An 18,786-nucleotide genomic window follows, 5' to 3' on the forward strand; every position below is an offset into this window, starting at 1 on the left:
CTCCTGGGCTCCAGCTATCCTCCTCCCTATGCCTCTCAAAGTGCTGGGATTACTGGGCCACTATGCTCAGCTGGTACACCATTTCTATTTGTGGGACCTTGGAAATTTAATTCAAGTATTTTTTATTTTTTAAGAGACAGAGTCTCACTCCATGACCTAGCTGGAGTGCAGTGGCACAATCATAGCTCACTGCTGCCTCAACTTCTTAGGCGCAAGTGATTCACCAGCCTCCGCCTCCTGAGTATCCAGGAATATGAGTGTGCACCACCATGCCCAGCTGTTTTTTTGTTGTTTTCTTTTTTTTTTTTAACTAGAGAGGGAGTCTTGTTACGTCACCCATGCTGGTCTTGAACTTGTGTCCTCAAGCAATCCTTCCACCTCATCCTCCCAAAGCATGGGATTATAGGTGCGAGCCACCACACCCAGCTGAATCCAAGTCTTAGTTTCCTCATTTGCCAAACTGTCAGGATACTACCTGCCTAGCCAACCTTATAGCACTACTTTGCTAATCACCCAGGCACCTATCCTAGACTTCAGGAGACAGGCAGAATTCTGTAGTTGGGACTCTAAAAAGAAAGGGGACTGTTGATCTCGATTAATCTTTAAATTTTTTTTTTGTAGAGACGGTATCTTGCATGTCTTGCTATATTGCCCAGGCTGGTCTTGAACTTATGGACTCAAGCAATCCTCCAGCCTCAGCTTCCCAAAGTGCTGGAATTACAGGTATAAGTCACCATACTCAGCCAAAATAATTTTTGAAGTTAAAATAAGTTTTTACATTTAGCTTATGTTGACATTTAAGAAGGTAGTGCAAGTTTTCATGGGTTACAATAAGTAGGTTGGCATACTTTTGAGCACAGAGTGGGTAAATATAGATGTAAATTGTGATAGGCTGATAACAGCCCCGAAAGATATCAGCTCCTAGATCCTGGAGCCTGTAAATGTTGCCTTATTTAGGAAATGGGACTTTTTGATTTAAGCTACGGATCTTGAGATGGGGAGATTATCTGGGTGGGCACTAACTGCAATTACAAGTATCCTTATAAGAGAGAGGCAGAAAGAGATGCTTCACACCCAGAAGAGGAGAAGGCAGTGTGACCATGGAGGCAGATTATGGAGCAATGTAGCCATAAGCAAAGGAATGCGTACAGCCACCAGAGCTGGAAAAGACAAGGAGGCCCTAGAGCCTCTGGAGGGAGTTCAGCCCTGCAGATATACTGATTTTAACCTAGTGAAACTAATTTTGACTCCTGACCTCCAGAACTAAAAGAGCATAAATGTGTGTTGTATTAAGCTACCAAGTTTGTGATCATTTGTTACAGCAGCCATAAGAAACATACTTAAGTATATTGTGAGAAAACAAGTAGCCCATAATAGTCCAAGCATTGAAAGAAATTCAGGCCAATTCTGGGATAGATTCTATGCTCCTAAGAATTTAGGTCAGTCTTAGAGTCAACTATGATTGGTCTGTATAAACTTAACAGGGACTGCCACAAAAAAACAAAACAAACAAACAAACAACTAGAACTCTAGTTCCTCCTTAGAGAAGAGCTGCAAAAATGTGAGGACACTTCAGTGAGTGCATAACTCAAAATATATTCCTGACTGGTGAGGACTGAGGCATGATAGGGTGCAAATTCATGTAGCTCCTCTTCCCTCAACAAAAAAACAGGGATAATTATACAGGTGAAATCAAGTTAACAATGAACATGTAGCACAATATCAAATGGGGGAAAATTGTTGCACAGAGGTAAAATGCAGCTCTATTACTATAGGAGGGAAAGAACAATCTCACCAGTTTTGCGGTGTTATAAAGTTGAGTTTATGGACTACTTATAATGTGTATGAGATCTAGTTTTTGGAATGACTCTTCCTTTCTCCCCTCTTCTTGCACTACACTTGTGAATTAAGACCAATATCCTGGGCTGGGCGTGGTGGCTCATGCGTGTAATCTCAGCACTTTGGGAGGCTGAGGCAGGAGGATCGCTTGAAGCCAGGAGTTTGAGACCATCCTGGGCAACATAGCAAGATCCTGTCTCTACAATATATATTTTTTGAGACAGAGTCTCACTCTGTTGCCCAGGCTGGAGTGCAGTGGCACAATCTTGGCTCACTGCAGCCTCGACCTCCTGTGCTCAAGTGATCCTTCCACCTCAGCCTCCTGAGTAGCTGGTACTACAGCTGCACGCCAACATGCCTGGCTAATTTATTTGTATTTGTAGAGATGCGGTTTCACTATGTTGCCCAGACTGGTCTTGAACTCCTGGGCTGAAGTGATCCACCTGCCTCAGCCTCCCAAAGTGCTGGAATTACAGGAGTGAGCCACTGTGCCTGGCCCTGCAATAAATTTTAGAAAATAAATTAAGTAGGCATGGTGGCATGCACCTATAGTCCCAGCTATATGGGAGGATCAATTGAGCCTAGAAGTTCAAAACTACAGTGAGCTATGTCCATACCACTGTACTCCAGCCTGGATGGTACAGCAAGACTCCATCTGCAAGGGGGAAAAAAAAAGACCAATATCCCAGTATGATCATATAACCATATAGAGACCTCAATTGTTGAATTTTGATGAAATAGCTAGAGTCGAGGAGTCAGATAATTCTTATTTTTCATTTGGGATGGAGGATTGTCAATGGTGTTTGTATAACTCTGGTTCATTCATCCTTCACTCATTCATTTACCATTGAAAAAATATATATTCAGGTTCTACTATATGCCAGACACTGTACTACAAATGTGATTCAGTCAGACATGGCTTCTGTCTTCATGGAACTTACAATCTAATGAGAGCCACAGGTAATTAAAACAGTTACAATAAAGTATGGCGGGTGATACTATAGAACATGTACATGAAACTATGGAACCACATAGGAGCAGCAACTAACCCAGCTATTCCACGAGAAGATAAGTCAGATCAAGACATACTTATCTTTCACTTTCTTTACATTTCAGCAGATTCGACTCAGTTGACCGCTCTCTCTTTCATGGCACATGCTCCTCTATTGTCTCCCAGCTCATTGCAATCTTCTGCTTTTCTCCTCCTTCACTGGGTACTTCTTTTCCATCTCTTTTCTGGGTCCTTTACCCATTCTTAACTTTTAAATGTTAGTTGGATGCCAGACTCAGGTCTCTCCAGTAAAATTGTCTCCCTGGGTGATCTCATCCACTCCCATGACTTGAAATATCCTCTGTATATTAATGTCTTTTAAATTTATATCTTTCACCTCTAATCTGTCTCCTGAGTACCACGTGTGTATAAGCGATTGCTCACTTACCATTTTCACTTAGGTGTCAAGTAGACATCTCAAATACAATATGCTTAAAATGGATCCTTCAAATTTCCTCCAAAAGCTGCTTCTCCCCTGCTTTTTCCCATCTCAGTAAATGGTCACATCATTCATCTATTTGCTGAAGTTAAGACCCAGTCAACATCTTTTTATTTTCTCTTATTCCTTACATCTGATCCGATTACCATGTCCCCACATCCAGTCAATTCTACTTTCAAAATAGACCTTGAATCCATCAACTCTCCATTTCCACCACCACTCTAGTCCAAACCACTGTCAGGGTTGTCCTGGGCTACTGCAATAGCCTTCCAACTTATCTTCCTGCCCCCAATTGTCCCCACCACCTACTGCAATCTATTCTCCAAACAGTAGCCAGAGATTAGAAAAAACAAGTGAAAACAAAACTCGAATTCCTTAGCATGACCTAGGAATTCCCCACATAATCAAGATGTTGCCTACTTTCCTCCTTCATCTCATACTGCTCTTCCCTTTCATCACTATGCTCCAGGCTTACATGCCTCCATTCTATTCCTCTTATGTGCCTCCTCTTATGTGGCTAGCTTAATCTCAGTATTCTTCACATATTACCTTGAATATCACTTCCTCAAGGAGATTGCCCTCAGCATACTTTCTAAAGCGATCTAGATTTCTTCATACTTTTTATCGTACTCCTAATATTTATTTGTTTCCATGTTTATGAGCTCTATTAGATGCTTTGATATCTGGTATGCTATTGTGTCTTCAGGGCCTAGCACTGTGCCCAACATACAGTGGTCACTCAATAAACATTTGTTATTGGCCAGGTATGGTAGCTTACACGTGTAATCACAGCACTTTGGGAGGCTGCGGCAGGAGGATTGCTTGAGCCCAGGAGTTTGAGACCAGCCTGGGCAACATAGTGAAAACTTGTCCCTGCAAAAAATTTTTTAAAAACTTTGTTGCATGAATTGTAATGGGACAATATTTTTATATTTTACCCTGTGGGTATATGCCCCTAATATTTCTATGTACCATGAGGCATCCTATGTATCAAGGGAGATTGTGGCCAGGCATGGTGGCTCAAATCTGTAATCCCAATGATTCAGGAGGCTGGGGTAGGAGGATTTCTTGGGCCCAGGAGTTTGAGGTTATAGTGAGCCATGATTGTACCAACTACACCCCAGCCTGGGCAACAGAATGAGACCCTGTCTCTACATAAAAAGGTGAGGGGGAGATTCTGATAGGATATTAGCTGTTAGTTTTTGGATTTTGATTTTCCAAAGCCCAAACCACCTGTTTTTGTTTTTTTTAAACAAAAAATACATAAAATATAAATACATAAGCCATCAGAGTCATCACTTGATTGATAAGTATTAGTGAAAGAGAATTATAGGAAAAGCAGTAGAGTTAGACATCGCTAATGTTCTTGTGGGAGGTATTGTATGTTGCTCAAACATTCCAAACTCTTCTGCCTTACCTTTCTCTACTATAGAAATGAAAAAAGAAATACTTGCATTCATAACCTTGGAATTACAGCAGTTGTATTGCAACTATGAAATAAAAATCACACATTAAGGACAGCAGAGCAGAAAGATAGTCTTGGGTTGGCTTCTTAATCCTGCATTGCCTGTCTCTAGATTTTGTATTGGAGAAAAACACCTAACTTATATAATAATTTACTATAGCAGGGTTGTCTATTATTTGCAGCCCAATATATTCATAATGATAACATCTCAAGTAATTCTGAGGAATCCAAGACCAAAGGAAGCATATTTCTCCCTTCCTCAATGAAATCCAAGAAGGTAACAAGCTTTGTGAAGCTCAATTGTGTCTAATATGGACCAGGAGGCATAGAGTAGAGAGAGCTGCATGGAGTGTGTAGACAGAAAGCCTGAAATAGGCTTACACAGTGTCCTCAATGCCAGCACTACACAGAGTCTTCAACTGTTTCTTACAAGCTGAACAACACTTTCCTGATTTAAACATTGAATTTCCTGCATCCTGGGAAACCCCTCATTCCTAGACAAACTAGGATGGTTGGTAACCCTATGTTAAAGGACTTTGCTGGTGGAACAAAAAGGATGGAGCAACACTTGAAGGCCAAGTGAGTATGAGATTGTGGATAGATGGTGGATGCCAGCATATTTGGATGGTGATAACTGAGATCCCACTCCCTAGCATCTTGAAACTTCATAGGTCTCCTCAAACATAGATAAAACCTGGGCAAGATGTGGAGGAGATGGAATTTATTAAGATTACTCACATTGAGATGTGGTTTATATTACCCAGTAGAATAGTAACCAAACAATTAAGTTTAATTTTAGAAAAGTACAATTTTTTTTTCTAAAAAAAACCCATCTACCTGAATTTCTAGAATATTAGAATTAAAAAATGACCTAAACATTGAAGGAGAAGGAGGAATCAGACAGACAAAGTGATAGGTTTTCAAATTTCAGGGCAGACAAGTACCCGGCGTGAGATGAGAGAACTAAAAGTAGGTGAGGCTGGAATATAGATTGCAAGTCAGACGAGTGGTGAGAGATGAATGTAAATAGGTAAATAAGATTCTATACAACCTTGAAAAGTCATGCTCAAGCCTTACTGTAGGAACAATGAGAAGTCTTTTAGGACAATGTGACATAAAATGCAATCTTCAGGGCAACAGCAGCAGTTAGAAGCTTGTTAGAAATACAGTTCTGCCATCCCCCTACCCCCAATAAATCAGAATTTCTGGAACTGAATCCAAGAAGAAGCTTTTCTTTCACAAGCCCTCCTTGTGATTCTTATTCATGGTAAAGTTTGTAAAGCACTGACTTGGAAGGTAGAGTTAACAAGACTTGGGGAGCAATGGTTACGAAAAGTGAGAAAGTGAGAGAGAAGGAAGAATCAAAAATAAATCCTGCAGGTTTGGTTTGGGCAACTGGTAAATGGTGATGACGTTCACTGGAATAGAAAACACAGGAGGAAAAAAAAACATTTTTTGATTGTACTTTTTTGGCTTTGTACGTTTTGATTTTGAAGTGCCTGAGGGATTCTCAAGTATAAATATCTAGTAGGCAATTGGTTTTATGAATCAACAACTTAGGAGAGAGATCTGGGCTTGAGAAAAAGACAAAGACATCATCAATGCACAGAGAGAAATAGCTTCCATAGGGGTAGAGGAGATCACCCAGGGAGAGTGTATAAAGTGAGAGGGTCAGAGGGCCTAGGACAGAGCACTTGGAAACAATGACTTTTAAGAGATGGGTAGAGGAACAGGAGCTGCAAAGGATACACAAAGAAATTAGAGGAAAACTGGGGAAGTTAATGTCAAGGAGAAGAGAACATTTTAAGCAAAAGGGAATCATGAAATGTTTTTGAGAGGTGAAGTTAAATATGGACTGGTCTTTATGTGTCTTAAGTATCTACTGGTTTAGCTACAAGAGAGCAATTGGAAATTTTGATTTGAACAGTTTCAACTGAGTGGTAGGAGCTGAAATAAACTTGCTCAGGAACTTAACTAAACATGGTTGATTTAGTCTACTAGTTCTTCACCAGGGGTAATTATGCTCCTCAGGGAACGTATGGTAATGTCTGGTGATATTTTGCCTACTGGCATTTAGTGGGAAGAGGCTAGAGATGCATTTAAACATTTGACAATGCACAGGACAGTGCCCTACAACAAATGCCCCAGCCCAAAATGTCAATGTTGCCAAGGTCAAGAAACCCTACTTTAGCCTAATGAAGTGTGTATATTTTTACAGCCCATCATCGTTATAAATCCATTGGTTATATTAAGTTATGGAGACAAACAGAGAGTAGGGCTGAACAAGTAGTAAAAGAGTAAGAAACTCAAAAGCTGGAAGAAACTATTTCCAACTTTGCCACTATTATCTATGCATGTCTTTCACATCGTCATTTAAGTATTTTCTCAGCCTCATTTCTCCACATAGAATTATCTGTATCCCCAAGGCATTTTTAATCCTCCATTGAACATTGGTTCCTTTTAGCAACTGTTACAGAGAATACATTCTTGTTCCAATTAGATTTTTCCTCAGAGACAAAAGGAGAATTCAAAAACACTTTTATAACTACTTAGAGAAATTCTAGTACTTACAGATGCGCTGTTTCTGTATCACTTTCTACAAGTACAAGACATTTCAAGGAATTGGGGTTAATATACTATAATATGCATCATTTGAAAAAAGAATAAATTGAGTATTAGGAGCTAAAGTGTAGAAAAACAGGAGTACAACAAGAGAGATAAAGGAACCTGAAGAAAAACAAAACAAAACACAATTCCTGCAGCCGCCAGAGTGGTGGGAGCTGAAATTGCGGGTTTGCCAGCAAGGCGGGGATTTTTGTCTGCTATGGGCTAGAACTGTGTCTGTCACATTTTTGTATCTTCAGTTCCTGGAATGCAGTGCTCAATTAATATGTGTTAACTGAAACAAAGGAATGAATGGAGCTAAGCCTATAAAATACTGTGTATCGAAAATAAGGTTTGAGAAATACTCCTGGGCATATAGAGCCTTGTTAAATAAAATTTACTCAAAGCAGGCGGGTGCGGTGGCTCACGCCTGTAATCCCAGCACTTTGGGAGGCTGAGGCAAGTAGATCTCATGAGGTCAGGAGTTTCAGACCAGCCTGGCCAACATGGTGAAACCCCGTCTCTACTAAAAATACAAAAAAATAGCCAGGCATGGTTGCGCGTGTCTGTAATCTCAGCTACTTGGGAGGCTGAGGCAGGAGAATCGCTTGAACCTGGAGGCAGAGGTTGCAGGGAGCCGAGGTTGCACTACGGCGCTCCAGCTTGGACGGCAGAGCAAGACTCCATCTTAAAAAAAAAAAGAAAAAAAATTTACTCAAAAGATTTTCCATTTTAAGCTTCTAATAAGGGTAATAGGACAGCAGCTATCAACTAATGTGTAATTTCTATGAATGAATCCCATTTATTCCTTTATTGCTCAATCATTCAACAACCTTTGTTGTTGAGTGCCTGGCAAGATGTCTCTGCCATCGGGGAGGTCATATTCTAGTGTGGGAGGCAACACAGACACAATTACAATGTGTGTAGTCATCATGTTCTAGTGTGGAAGGCAACACGGAAACAATACACAACAATATGTATAGTGATCATGTTGTAGTGTGGGAGGCAACACAGAAAGAATACGCAACAATATGTGCAGTGATCATGTTTGATATCTACCCAGCAGGCACACCGCTTTCTCCTTTCAATCCGAATCCAGTCCCTGCTTAGGTATCTACCCTCCCCGGTGTAGCCCAGGTCCCCACAGCTTTGGGTCAGTTCTAATCTCATTCCCCTAGGTTCTTCGCAGCAGCTTTTTTTTTTTTTTTTTTTTTTTTTTCTTCTTAACAGAGATGGAGGTCTCACTATGTTGTCCAGGCTGGTCTAGAACTCCTGGGCTCAAGTGATCCTCCTGCCTCAGCCTCGTGAGTAACTGGGATTACAGGCGAATGCCACCATGCCTGGCCTCTGCAACTTCCAAAGCCACTATTTCTACACCTTAAGCAACGTTTCAAATGCTTCTCACTGGCAATAAACTGAGTTGTAATTGTAGTCACTGGCCACAGAGAGGCACTAGCCGCTCAATAAAATTTACCAGGTTGGCCAGCATACATTTAAAACTGCCAATGTACTTCAAAATTTAGGTGTCCTTTTCAACATTTAAAAGAAGGAAACTATGGGGAGATTTTCTTCTGAGTTGTAGAAAACAAGAATATTCCAAAACCCTATGACTCTTGGGTGGAAGAGGGGAGAAGGTACAGTTCACAAGCCATTTTTCCCTAAGTTGTTAACTAAAAGTGTCCCAAGAACCTTTACATATGCTTGTCAAAGAAGGAATTTAAGTCCAATGTTCAGATTCTCAGATCTTTCCACCATTTTCTAGTAAAAATATACAATTATATAATCTCAAGAGTTAAAAAGGGAGGGCAAGTAAAGAAACCAAAAATGTTGTTTAGTCGTAAATATATAAAGTTGTTCCTCCGTATTCATGGGGGATTTGTTCCAGGGTTCCTCGTGGATACCAAAATCCATGAATGCTCAAGTCTGTCATATAAAATAGTGTAGTATTTGCATATAACCTATGCACATCTGAGTTTCACTCTTGTTGCCCAGGCTGGAGTGCAAGGTTACAATCTCGCCTCACTGCAACCTCTGCCTCCCGGGTTTGAGCCATTCTCCTGCCTCAGCCTCCCGAGTAGCTGGGATTACAGGCGCCCACCACCATGCCTGGCTAATTTTTGTATTTTTAGTAGAGACGGGGTTTCACCACGTTGGCCAGGCTGGTCTCAAACTCCTGACTTCAGGTGATCCACCCACCTAGGCCTCCCAATCTCCTGTATACTTTAAAGCATCTGTAGATTACTTATAATGCCTCGTACATTGTAAATGCTATGTAAATAGTTGTTATACTACATTGTTTAGGGAATAACGACAAGGAAAAAAGTCTGTACGTGTGGAGTGCAGACATTTTCTTTCTTGAATATTTTCTATCCTCAGTTGGTTGAATCCACAGGGGCAGAACCCACAAATGGTGGGTCAATTGTATTTTATTTTGCCTTTAGAAATTGTATTTTGAAATAACCATGGCATGAAGCTTACCTAATTATATCAAATGGAAGTGTATGTTTGAGATGATTGGTAACAGTACGTATAACAGCAACTTTTTTTTTGAGATGGATTTTTGCTTTTATTGCCTGGGCTGGAGTGCAATGGCGCAATCTCAGCTCACCGCAACCTCTGCCTCCCAGGTTCAAGCGATTCTCCTGCCTCAGCCTCCCAAGTAGCTGGGATTATAGGCATGTACCACCAAGCCCGGCTAACTTTGTATTTTCAGTAGAGACGGGGTTTCTTCATGTTGGTCAGGCTGGTCTCGAACTCCTAACCTCGGGTGATCCACCCACCTCGGCCTCCCAAAGTGAACAGCAATTTTTTAATTACTAAAAACTTTCTGTTCAGAATGGTAACAGTCTCAATGAGTCAGTCTGCAGTATGTCGATTTTTAAAAACTAGATGCCAGTAGTCATATGAAACTGGAAATTCTAGAGATATTTGTCTATTTAAGATGGGCCTGAATGACTATACTTTCCCATCTCCTTGAGAAATCAATCACTGTAGAGAATTTTAATAGCCTCTTTAGTAAAGAAATTGCTTTGCCCTGGTGAAATAATTTGGCTGAGGATTCTCACAGATTTGTGATGTTGAGATTGGAGAGCTTTGGAACAGCTATAGTCAGATGGGAAGTTTGTAAGTATTAATGCTAGCATATTCTGAGAATTATAGCATTCAGTACCACTGATTTGAGTGTTTTCTCCTATCGGTTACTCATTCCTACTTGGCAAAGGTTTTAATTAAAATTCAGCTGTTGTTAGGCCAGGTGCAGTAGCTTGCACTATAATCCCAGCACTTTCGGAGGCCAAGGCAAGAGGATCACTTGAGGCCAGGAGTTTAAGACCAGCCTGGGCAACATAGTGAGGCCACCCCCATCTCTACCAAAAACTTTTTAAAAAATAAAATCAGCTAGGCATGGTGGTGTGCATCTATAGTCCCAACTACCTGCAAGGCTTAGGTGGAAGGGATCACTTGAGCTTAGCAGTTTGAGGCCACAGTGAGCAATGATCATGCCATTGCACTCCAGCCTGGGTGACAGCAAGACCTTGTCTCTAAAACAAAACAAAATCTTACCATTCTTCTATACCCCCTTCTAAGTACTTCCTAGCATGTATTGTTGAGTATTATAATGACTTATCAGTACTAAAGCTGTCAGTCCTGAACTAGTCGAGTTCTGCCTGTTTTGCTTACCATTATATCCCATGTATAGAATAATGACTGAAACATAGTAGGTGCAAAATAAATGAACTTCCAAGTGCAGCCTCCCTCCCTAGTCCATCCACCAGTCCTCTCTTGGTCTGTCTCTATCTTCCTGACTTCCAGCTGCCTCATATTCCCATGCTCCTCACAACCAGGTTCAGACTCTGCACTGAGTATCTAAACTCTTGTCAGCACATTTGATTTTCATGTATTCTTATATTTCCACTGCATCATCACAAAACACCAACTTTAATGTGAACTTCTGGAACAGTTTTCTAAGCTACCTGAATTTTGCGCATCAATACAAATTCATAGTTACTAACTTCATTCTCAGGGCTATCAGTCCCTGTATTTGTCTGGCTTCAGTTTCTTCTCTTATTCTCCTTTACCACTATTACAAACTTTCTTCAGTCTACTTGTGGTCCTAATTAGAGTTGTTTGTAGCACACCCTTATTATCCTTTAGTATCTGTAGGTCTGTAGAGATCTTCCCTCTTTTATTCTCGATATTGGTTACTGAGTAGTCTTAGTTTCTTGGTCAGTTAAGTTAGAGATTTATCAATTTTAATTATTTTTATAAGAGTCCACTTTGGTTTCATTGATTTTCTCCACTATTTTTCAATTCTCAATTTCATGGATTTCTGCTGTTTATTAGTTCCTGCTTCCTGCTTGCTTTGGGTTTAATTCGCTCTTCTTCCTGTGGTTTCTTAACGTGGAAAATTAGATGACTGACTTGAGATCTTTATTCTTTCCTATTATAAGTACTTAATGCTATATATTTCTAAGCACTGTTTTGGGTGCATCCATAAATTTCAACATGGCATATTTTCATTTTCATTCAGTTAAAAATATATAAATTTAGCCAGGTGTGGTGGCTCATGCCTGTAATCCCAGCACTTTGGGAGGCCGAGGTGGGCAGATCACCTGAGTTCGGGAGTTCAAGACCAGCCTAGCCAACATGGTCAAACCCCGTCTCTACTAAAAATACAAAAATTAGCCAGGCATAGTGGCACAGGCCTGTAGTCCCAGATCCTCGGGAGGCTAAGGCAGGAGAATTGCTTGAACCCAGGAAACAGGTTGCAGTGAGCCGAGAGTGTGCCACTGTACTCCAGCCTGGGTGACAAAATATATGTAATTTAATATATAAATACATACATTAAATTATATATAAATATAAATATTATTTATATATCAATAATAGATAATTCAATATTTTAAAGATATTTATTAATATATTTGTTAATAAATATATTTATTAATAGATATATTGATATGTTTAATAGATATATTGATATATTTATTAATAGATGCATTTATTGATATAATATTTATTAATAGATATTTATTGATATAACATTTATTAATATATATTTATTGACATAGTATTTATTAGTAAATATATAATTTAATATATTTAATATATTTTATATAATTTAATTTCCATTGAGACTTTCACTTTGATGGCTGAGTTGTTGTAGAAAGCAGAATAATGCCCTCCCCCTACTCTGGCCACAAGATGTCTACATCCCAATTCCTGGAACCTGTGAATGTGTTAGGTTATGTGGCAAAGCGAGGAATTAAGGTTGCAGATAGAATTAAAGTTGCTCATCATCTGACCCTAAAATAGGGAGAGGATCTTGGATTACCCAGGTGTTTCCAGTAATTCCACGGTTCTTCAAAGTGGAAGCGAGAGTTAGAGATGTGATTACAAAAGCATGATCAGAGTGATGAGATCCACCATAGTGAGCTTTGAAGATGTAGGAAAAGAACTTATGAACTAAGCTATATGGGTGGCCTCTGGGAGCTGAAAAAGGCAAAGAAAATGACTCTCCCCTATATCCTCCAGACACGAATGCAGCCTTTCCTATACTTTAATTTAATTTAATTTAATTTATTTATTTTGATACAGTATCTCACTGTCACCCAGGCTGGAGTGCAGTGGCGCGATCTCGGCTCACTGCAATCTCCATCTCTGGGGTTCAAGCGATTCTCATGCCTCAGCTTCCCGAGCAACTGGGATCACGGGTGTGTGCCAACACGCCCCACGAATTTTTGTATTTTTAGTAGAGACAGGGTTTTTCCATGTTGGCCAAGCTGGTCTCAAACTCCTCATCTTAAGTGATTTGTGTGCCTCGGCCTCCCAAAGTGCCAGGATTACAGGGGTGAACCACCATGCCCAGCCCCTGTACCTTAATTTTAACCTAGTGAGACCCATGTTAGACTTCTTACCTACAGAACTGTAAGACAATAAATTTGTGGTTTGTAAACCACTCAAAGAATGATAATTCCATTACAGCAGCAATAGCAAGCTGATACAATGATGTTAAAATGTGTCATTTAATTTCCAAATATTTGGAGATTTGCCATAATATCTCTTTCTGTTATTGATTTATAATTTGATTGTTATGGCTTGGGAACATACTTCATATGATTTTTATTCTTTGACTTGCAGTCTGACCTCTGTATCCACTGGTTCCACATCTGAGGATTCAACCAACCACAGACAAAAAATATTTTAAGAAATAAAAATAGGTCAGGTATGGTAGCTCATGCCTGTTATCCCAGGACTTTAGCAGGCTAAGGCAGGGGGTTTACTTGAGTTCAGGAGTTCAAGCCCAGTCTGGTCAATGTAGTGAGACTTCATCTCTTAAAAACAACAACAACAACAACAACAACAACAACCACCACCAGAAAAACAACTAGTCAAGGATGATGGCATGCACCTGTAATCCCAGCTACTCAGGAGGCTGGGGTAGGAAGATTGCTTGAGCTTGGGAGGTTGAGGCTGCAATGAACCGAGATTGTGCCCCTGTACTCTAGCCTGGGCAACAGAGCAATACGTTGTCTCAAAAAAAGTAAAATTAAAAATTAAAAATTACAATACGACAATAAAAAGTAATACAAATAAAAACCAATATAGTACAACAACTATTTACATAGCATTCACATTGTAGTAGGTATTATGAACTCTCATTTAAAGTATATGGGAGGATGGGCATAGGTTAGACACAAACGCTACTCAGATTTCGGTTTCCTCTCAGGTTCCTGGAACGAATCTCCTTTGGATACTGACAGATGATTGTAGTTTAAATGTCTCATTGCCAAGATTTTGATCTATCTTTGCGAATGTTTTATGTGTATTTGAAAGGAATGTGCATTATGCTGTTGTTGAGTGAAGTTTTTTTATAAATGTCAACTAGGTCAAGTTGATTGATAAAGTTATTCAGATCTTTTTTATTTTTATTGATTTTCTGTCTCCTCAAATCTCCAACTTCAACTGTGGATTTGTCTGTTTCTCCTTCCATTTCTATTAGGTTTGTTTTTGTTTGTTTTGTTTGTTTGTTTGTTTGTTTGTTTGAAGACAGGATCTGGCTCTGTCACCCAGACTAGAGTGCAGTGGTAGGATCTCGGCTCACTGCAACAACCTCTGCGTCCCAGGCTCAAGCTATCCTCCCACCTCAGCCTACCAAGTAGCTGGGACCATAGGTATGCACCACAAGGTCCAGCTAATTTTTGTATTTTTTATATAGATGGGGGTCTCACTTTGTTGCCCAAACTGGTCTTGAACTCCTGAGCTCAAGTGATCCGCCTGCCTTGGCTTCCCAAAGTGCTGGTGTTTCAGGTGTAAGCCACCACGCCTGGCCAACAGTTCTATTAGTTTTTGTTTCACGTATTTGAAACTCTATTTTTAGGTGCATCCACGTTTTGGATTTCTGTCTTCTTGGAAAATTAATCCCTCTATTATAATGTAATGTAACTATTTATTCTTGATAGTATTCCTTGCTTCAAAGTCAACTGTGTTTTATGTTAATATAGATATTATAGCATTCTTTTCATTGTTGTTTGCAGGATTTTTTTTTCTATCCTTCTACTTTTTATTGTTGTTTGTTTGTTTGAGATGGAATCTCGCTCTGTCACTAGGCTGGAATCCAATTGCACGATCTTGGCTCACTACAACCTCCGCCTCCCGGGTTCAAGCGATTCTCCTGCCTCAGCCTCCCAAGTAGCTGGGACTACAGGCATGCGCCGCCACACCCAGCTAATTTTTGTACTTTTAGTAGAGACAGGGTTTCCCTATGTTGGCCAGGATGGTCTCGATCTCTTGACCTTGTGATCTGCCCGCCTCGGCCTCCCAAAGTGCTGGGATTACAGGCATGAGCCACTGCGCCTAGCTATCCTTCTACTTTTAATCTATGTCTATGGGTTTCTTATAGAAAGCATATAGTTGAGTCTCGCTTTTTAATCTGGTCAGACAATCTCTGTCTTTTAATTGGTATTCCCGGTCCAAATTAAGCCAATTAACAGGTACTGTCAGTGGATGACTTTACCTTCTTGATTACTAAAAACTAGATCAATAGATGTGTTCTCCCTCAACTTTCAATTATCCTATTTAATAATAATGGCAATGGTTGTAATTATTCAGAATTTTCTATGTACTAGACTTCTTTTTACATGTATTAACTAATTTAATCTTAATAACAATTTTATGAGCACTATTAGTATCATCCTACTTTACAGATTAAGAAAACAGAGTGACAGCCGGGTGCGGTGGCTCACACCTGTAATCCGAGCACTTTGGGAGGCAAAGGCAGGTGGATCATGAGGTCAAGAGATCAAGACATCCTGGCCAACATAGTGAAACCCCGTCTCTACTAAAAATATAAAAATTAGCTGGGCGTGGTGACATGCACCTGTAGTCCCAGTTACTCAGAGGGAGCCTGAGGCAGGAAAATCGCTTGAACCCGGGATGTGGAGGTTGCAGTGAGCCAAGATTGTGCCACTGCACTCCAGTCTGTCAACAGAGCGAGACGCCATCTTAAAAAAAAGAAAAGAAAACCAAGGGACAGAGAGGTTTAAGTAACTTGCTCAAGATCACAATAAGAAACATTAGAGCAGTTTCCAAATGCAAGCACTAGGGCTTCAGATATCAATCCTACACTATATTTCTTCACCACCTTTAACGGGGCTTCTTTTCCTTCTCCTTCTCCTTCTCCTTCTTCTACTTTTTTTTTTTTTTTTTTTTTTTTTTTTTTGAGATGGAGTCTCACTCTGTCACCTAGGCTGGAGTACAGTGCAGTGGCACAATCTCGGCTCACTGCAACCTCCACCTCCTGGGTTCAAGCGATTCTCCTGCCTCAGCCTCTGAGTAGCTGCGATTACAGGCATGCACCACCATGCCTGGCTAATTTTTATATTTTTAGTAGAGATGAGATTCACCATGTTGGCCAGGCTGGTCTTGAACTCCTGACCTCAAGTGATCCACCTGCCTCAGCCTCCCAAAGTGCTAGGATCACAGGCGTGAACCACTGCGCCTGGCCTCTTCTTCCCTTTCTAATCCACATTTCAAGAAGGATGTCTTCATGCATTATCTCTACTTTTTTCACTTCTTAACCATGCCATCTGCTCCCATAGTACTATTCTGATATAATTAACAATAATCTTCATATTGTCAAATCCAATACACATTTCTTAGTTATTCCTCTGGCCTTTTCTGCTATATTTGACTTTACAAATTTCTCTCCTCTAAACTGCATTAGATATTTCTTCTCTGTGTTCCCATAATACCCTATATACATTCTTATTTTTGCAGTTATATAATGTACCATAATGAAATATTCAGAAGTATTACGGTCTAAATGGGCCCCTTAAAATTCTTATGTTGAAACTTAATCACCAATGTGATACTAAAAGATGGAGTCCTGTAAGAGGTGATTAAGTCATGAGGGCACAACCTAATGGATGGGTTAGGAATTTTAGAAGAAGGCTTGAGAAAACGGATTCACTCTCTTCACTTTTTCCACCATGTGAAAGGACATAGTGTTCATCCCCCTTTTGCCCTTCCATCCCTTCTGACATGTGACAACACATAGATGGTGCCATCTATGAAGAGCATGCCCTCACAAGACAGAACCTTGATGTTGGACTTCCCAGCCTCCAGAACTGTGGGAAATAATTTCAGCTCTTTATAAATTACCCAGTCTATGTTATATTGTGATAGCAGCACAGGTGGACTAAGACAAGGAGTTGGACTGTTCACTGTGTCATAAGCTCCCTGACATCAAATGCTGTTTCTTATTTATATTTGTATGTCCAGTGCTACTATAGTGCCTGGCACATTGTAGGCATTAAAAAATAGTTTGTTAAATCAATAAATAGTCGAAAACCATTTATTAATAATGGGTATATTATTTGTTGTCACTTTTACAGCAGCAAACAAAAAAACCTCTCCAGGCATAGATTTTATGAACTGTATTATTATTATTATTTTTTGAGATGGAGTCTCGCTCTGTTGCCGAGGCTGGAGTGCAGTGGCATGATCTTGGCTCACTGCAATGTCCACCTCCTGGGTTCAAGCAATTCTCCTGCCTCAGTCTCTCAAGTAGCTGGGATTACAGGCCCCTGCCACCACACCTGGGTAATTTTTGTATTTTTAGTAGAGACAGGGTTTCACCATGTGGGCCAGGCTGGTCTCAAACGCCTGACCTCAAGTGATCCACCTGCTTCGGCCTCCCAAAGTGCTGGGATTATAGATGTGAGCCACCACACCCAGCCAGCTGTATTATTTTTTATGATTCAATAAGGAGATAAAGCTCGGCTGAAACGCAATGATTCTTCTCTTCCCCAATAGGACCCCTTATGATGCTCTGTGGAAAAAGGGAAATTAAATATGTTAATTTGTTAATTAACAAACAAATAAATAAATAAATTGATATTATGGCCTTATAATAATATCCCCTAGCATGATTTTCATTAGAAAAACCATTGCCATGAACTATGGGCTTGACAGCATTAATATAGCATCTTACTGCCTCCATCCTCATGAGCTTTCTTTCATGTTCAAAAGCAAAGGAACTTCCATCAACTATTTTCAATCACTGATTCTGTAAGTTTAAGAATTTCAGGGACTGCTACAAAGAATCAGTTTGATTATTAAGTCAAAGCCAGACTTTTGTTTTCATGCTTGAAGAAATAACTACTCTGGGACTCCCCTCCCTCCTACTGTAGACAACAAGAAACAGGGTGGAGAGGGTGGAATTAAACTAATGGACAACAGGCAGCACAGGACTGTGATCTTTGAGTGAAGGGAAATAATCTAGATGAGCATGATAACTGCACTGGCTTTCTGTCTGGGGACAATTTCTAACCACAGTGTAGGAAGGTCTCATTAAGATGAGATGATAGTAATTGAAGTTCAGGGGTTCCGAAGCCGCTAAAATTTGTGGGAGAGTAAATATGAGAGAAAGGAGCTAGAAAAGGAACTCCAGAAATTTGCATAGGGTTTCCTCCCTTGAGTCTTTGAGACTAAATTCAAATCTGTGTGCCTGAAGGGTGAAACTCTATGAGACTGGGCAAAGAACAAATGCTGCGGAATGAACATTTACAGAGGTGCTGTAAGGTAGACAATTTCTAGAACTCCCCAAAGCCTAGGAATCATTTTAGTGCCCATCAGAGAGAGTAGAGGGACCTCATTGAATAAATGGGCCATTGACTAGAGATCCCAGAGGGTTCCAGCTTAACAGTGGAGCTAAACTAGTTCTATAGTAAAGGCGACCTCTACTTACCTTAAAACACGTAAAATCAAACATTGAAAAGATGAAGTTGATCCAAAAGTCACTTAATTGCCTGCCAGAATAAAGTTCAATACTCCATAGGAATACTACAATAACTTTAAAGGAATATTACAAAAAACTCATGAAGACAG

The sequence above is a fragment of the Macaca nemestrina genome, chromosome 10 (genome assembly GCF_043159975.1).
Source record: "Macaca nemestrina isolate mMacNem1 chromosome 10, mMacNem.hap1, whole genome shotgun sequence".
Taxonomy (NCBI): domain Eukaryota; kingdom Metazoa; phylum Chordata; class Mammalia; order Primates; family Cercopithecidae; genus Macaca; species Macaca nemestrina.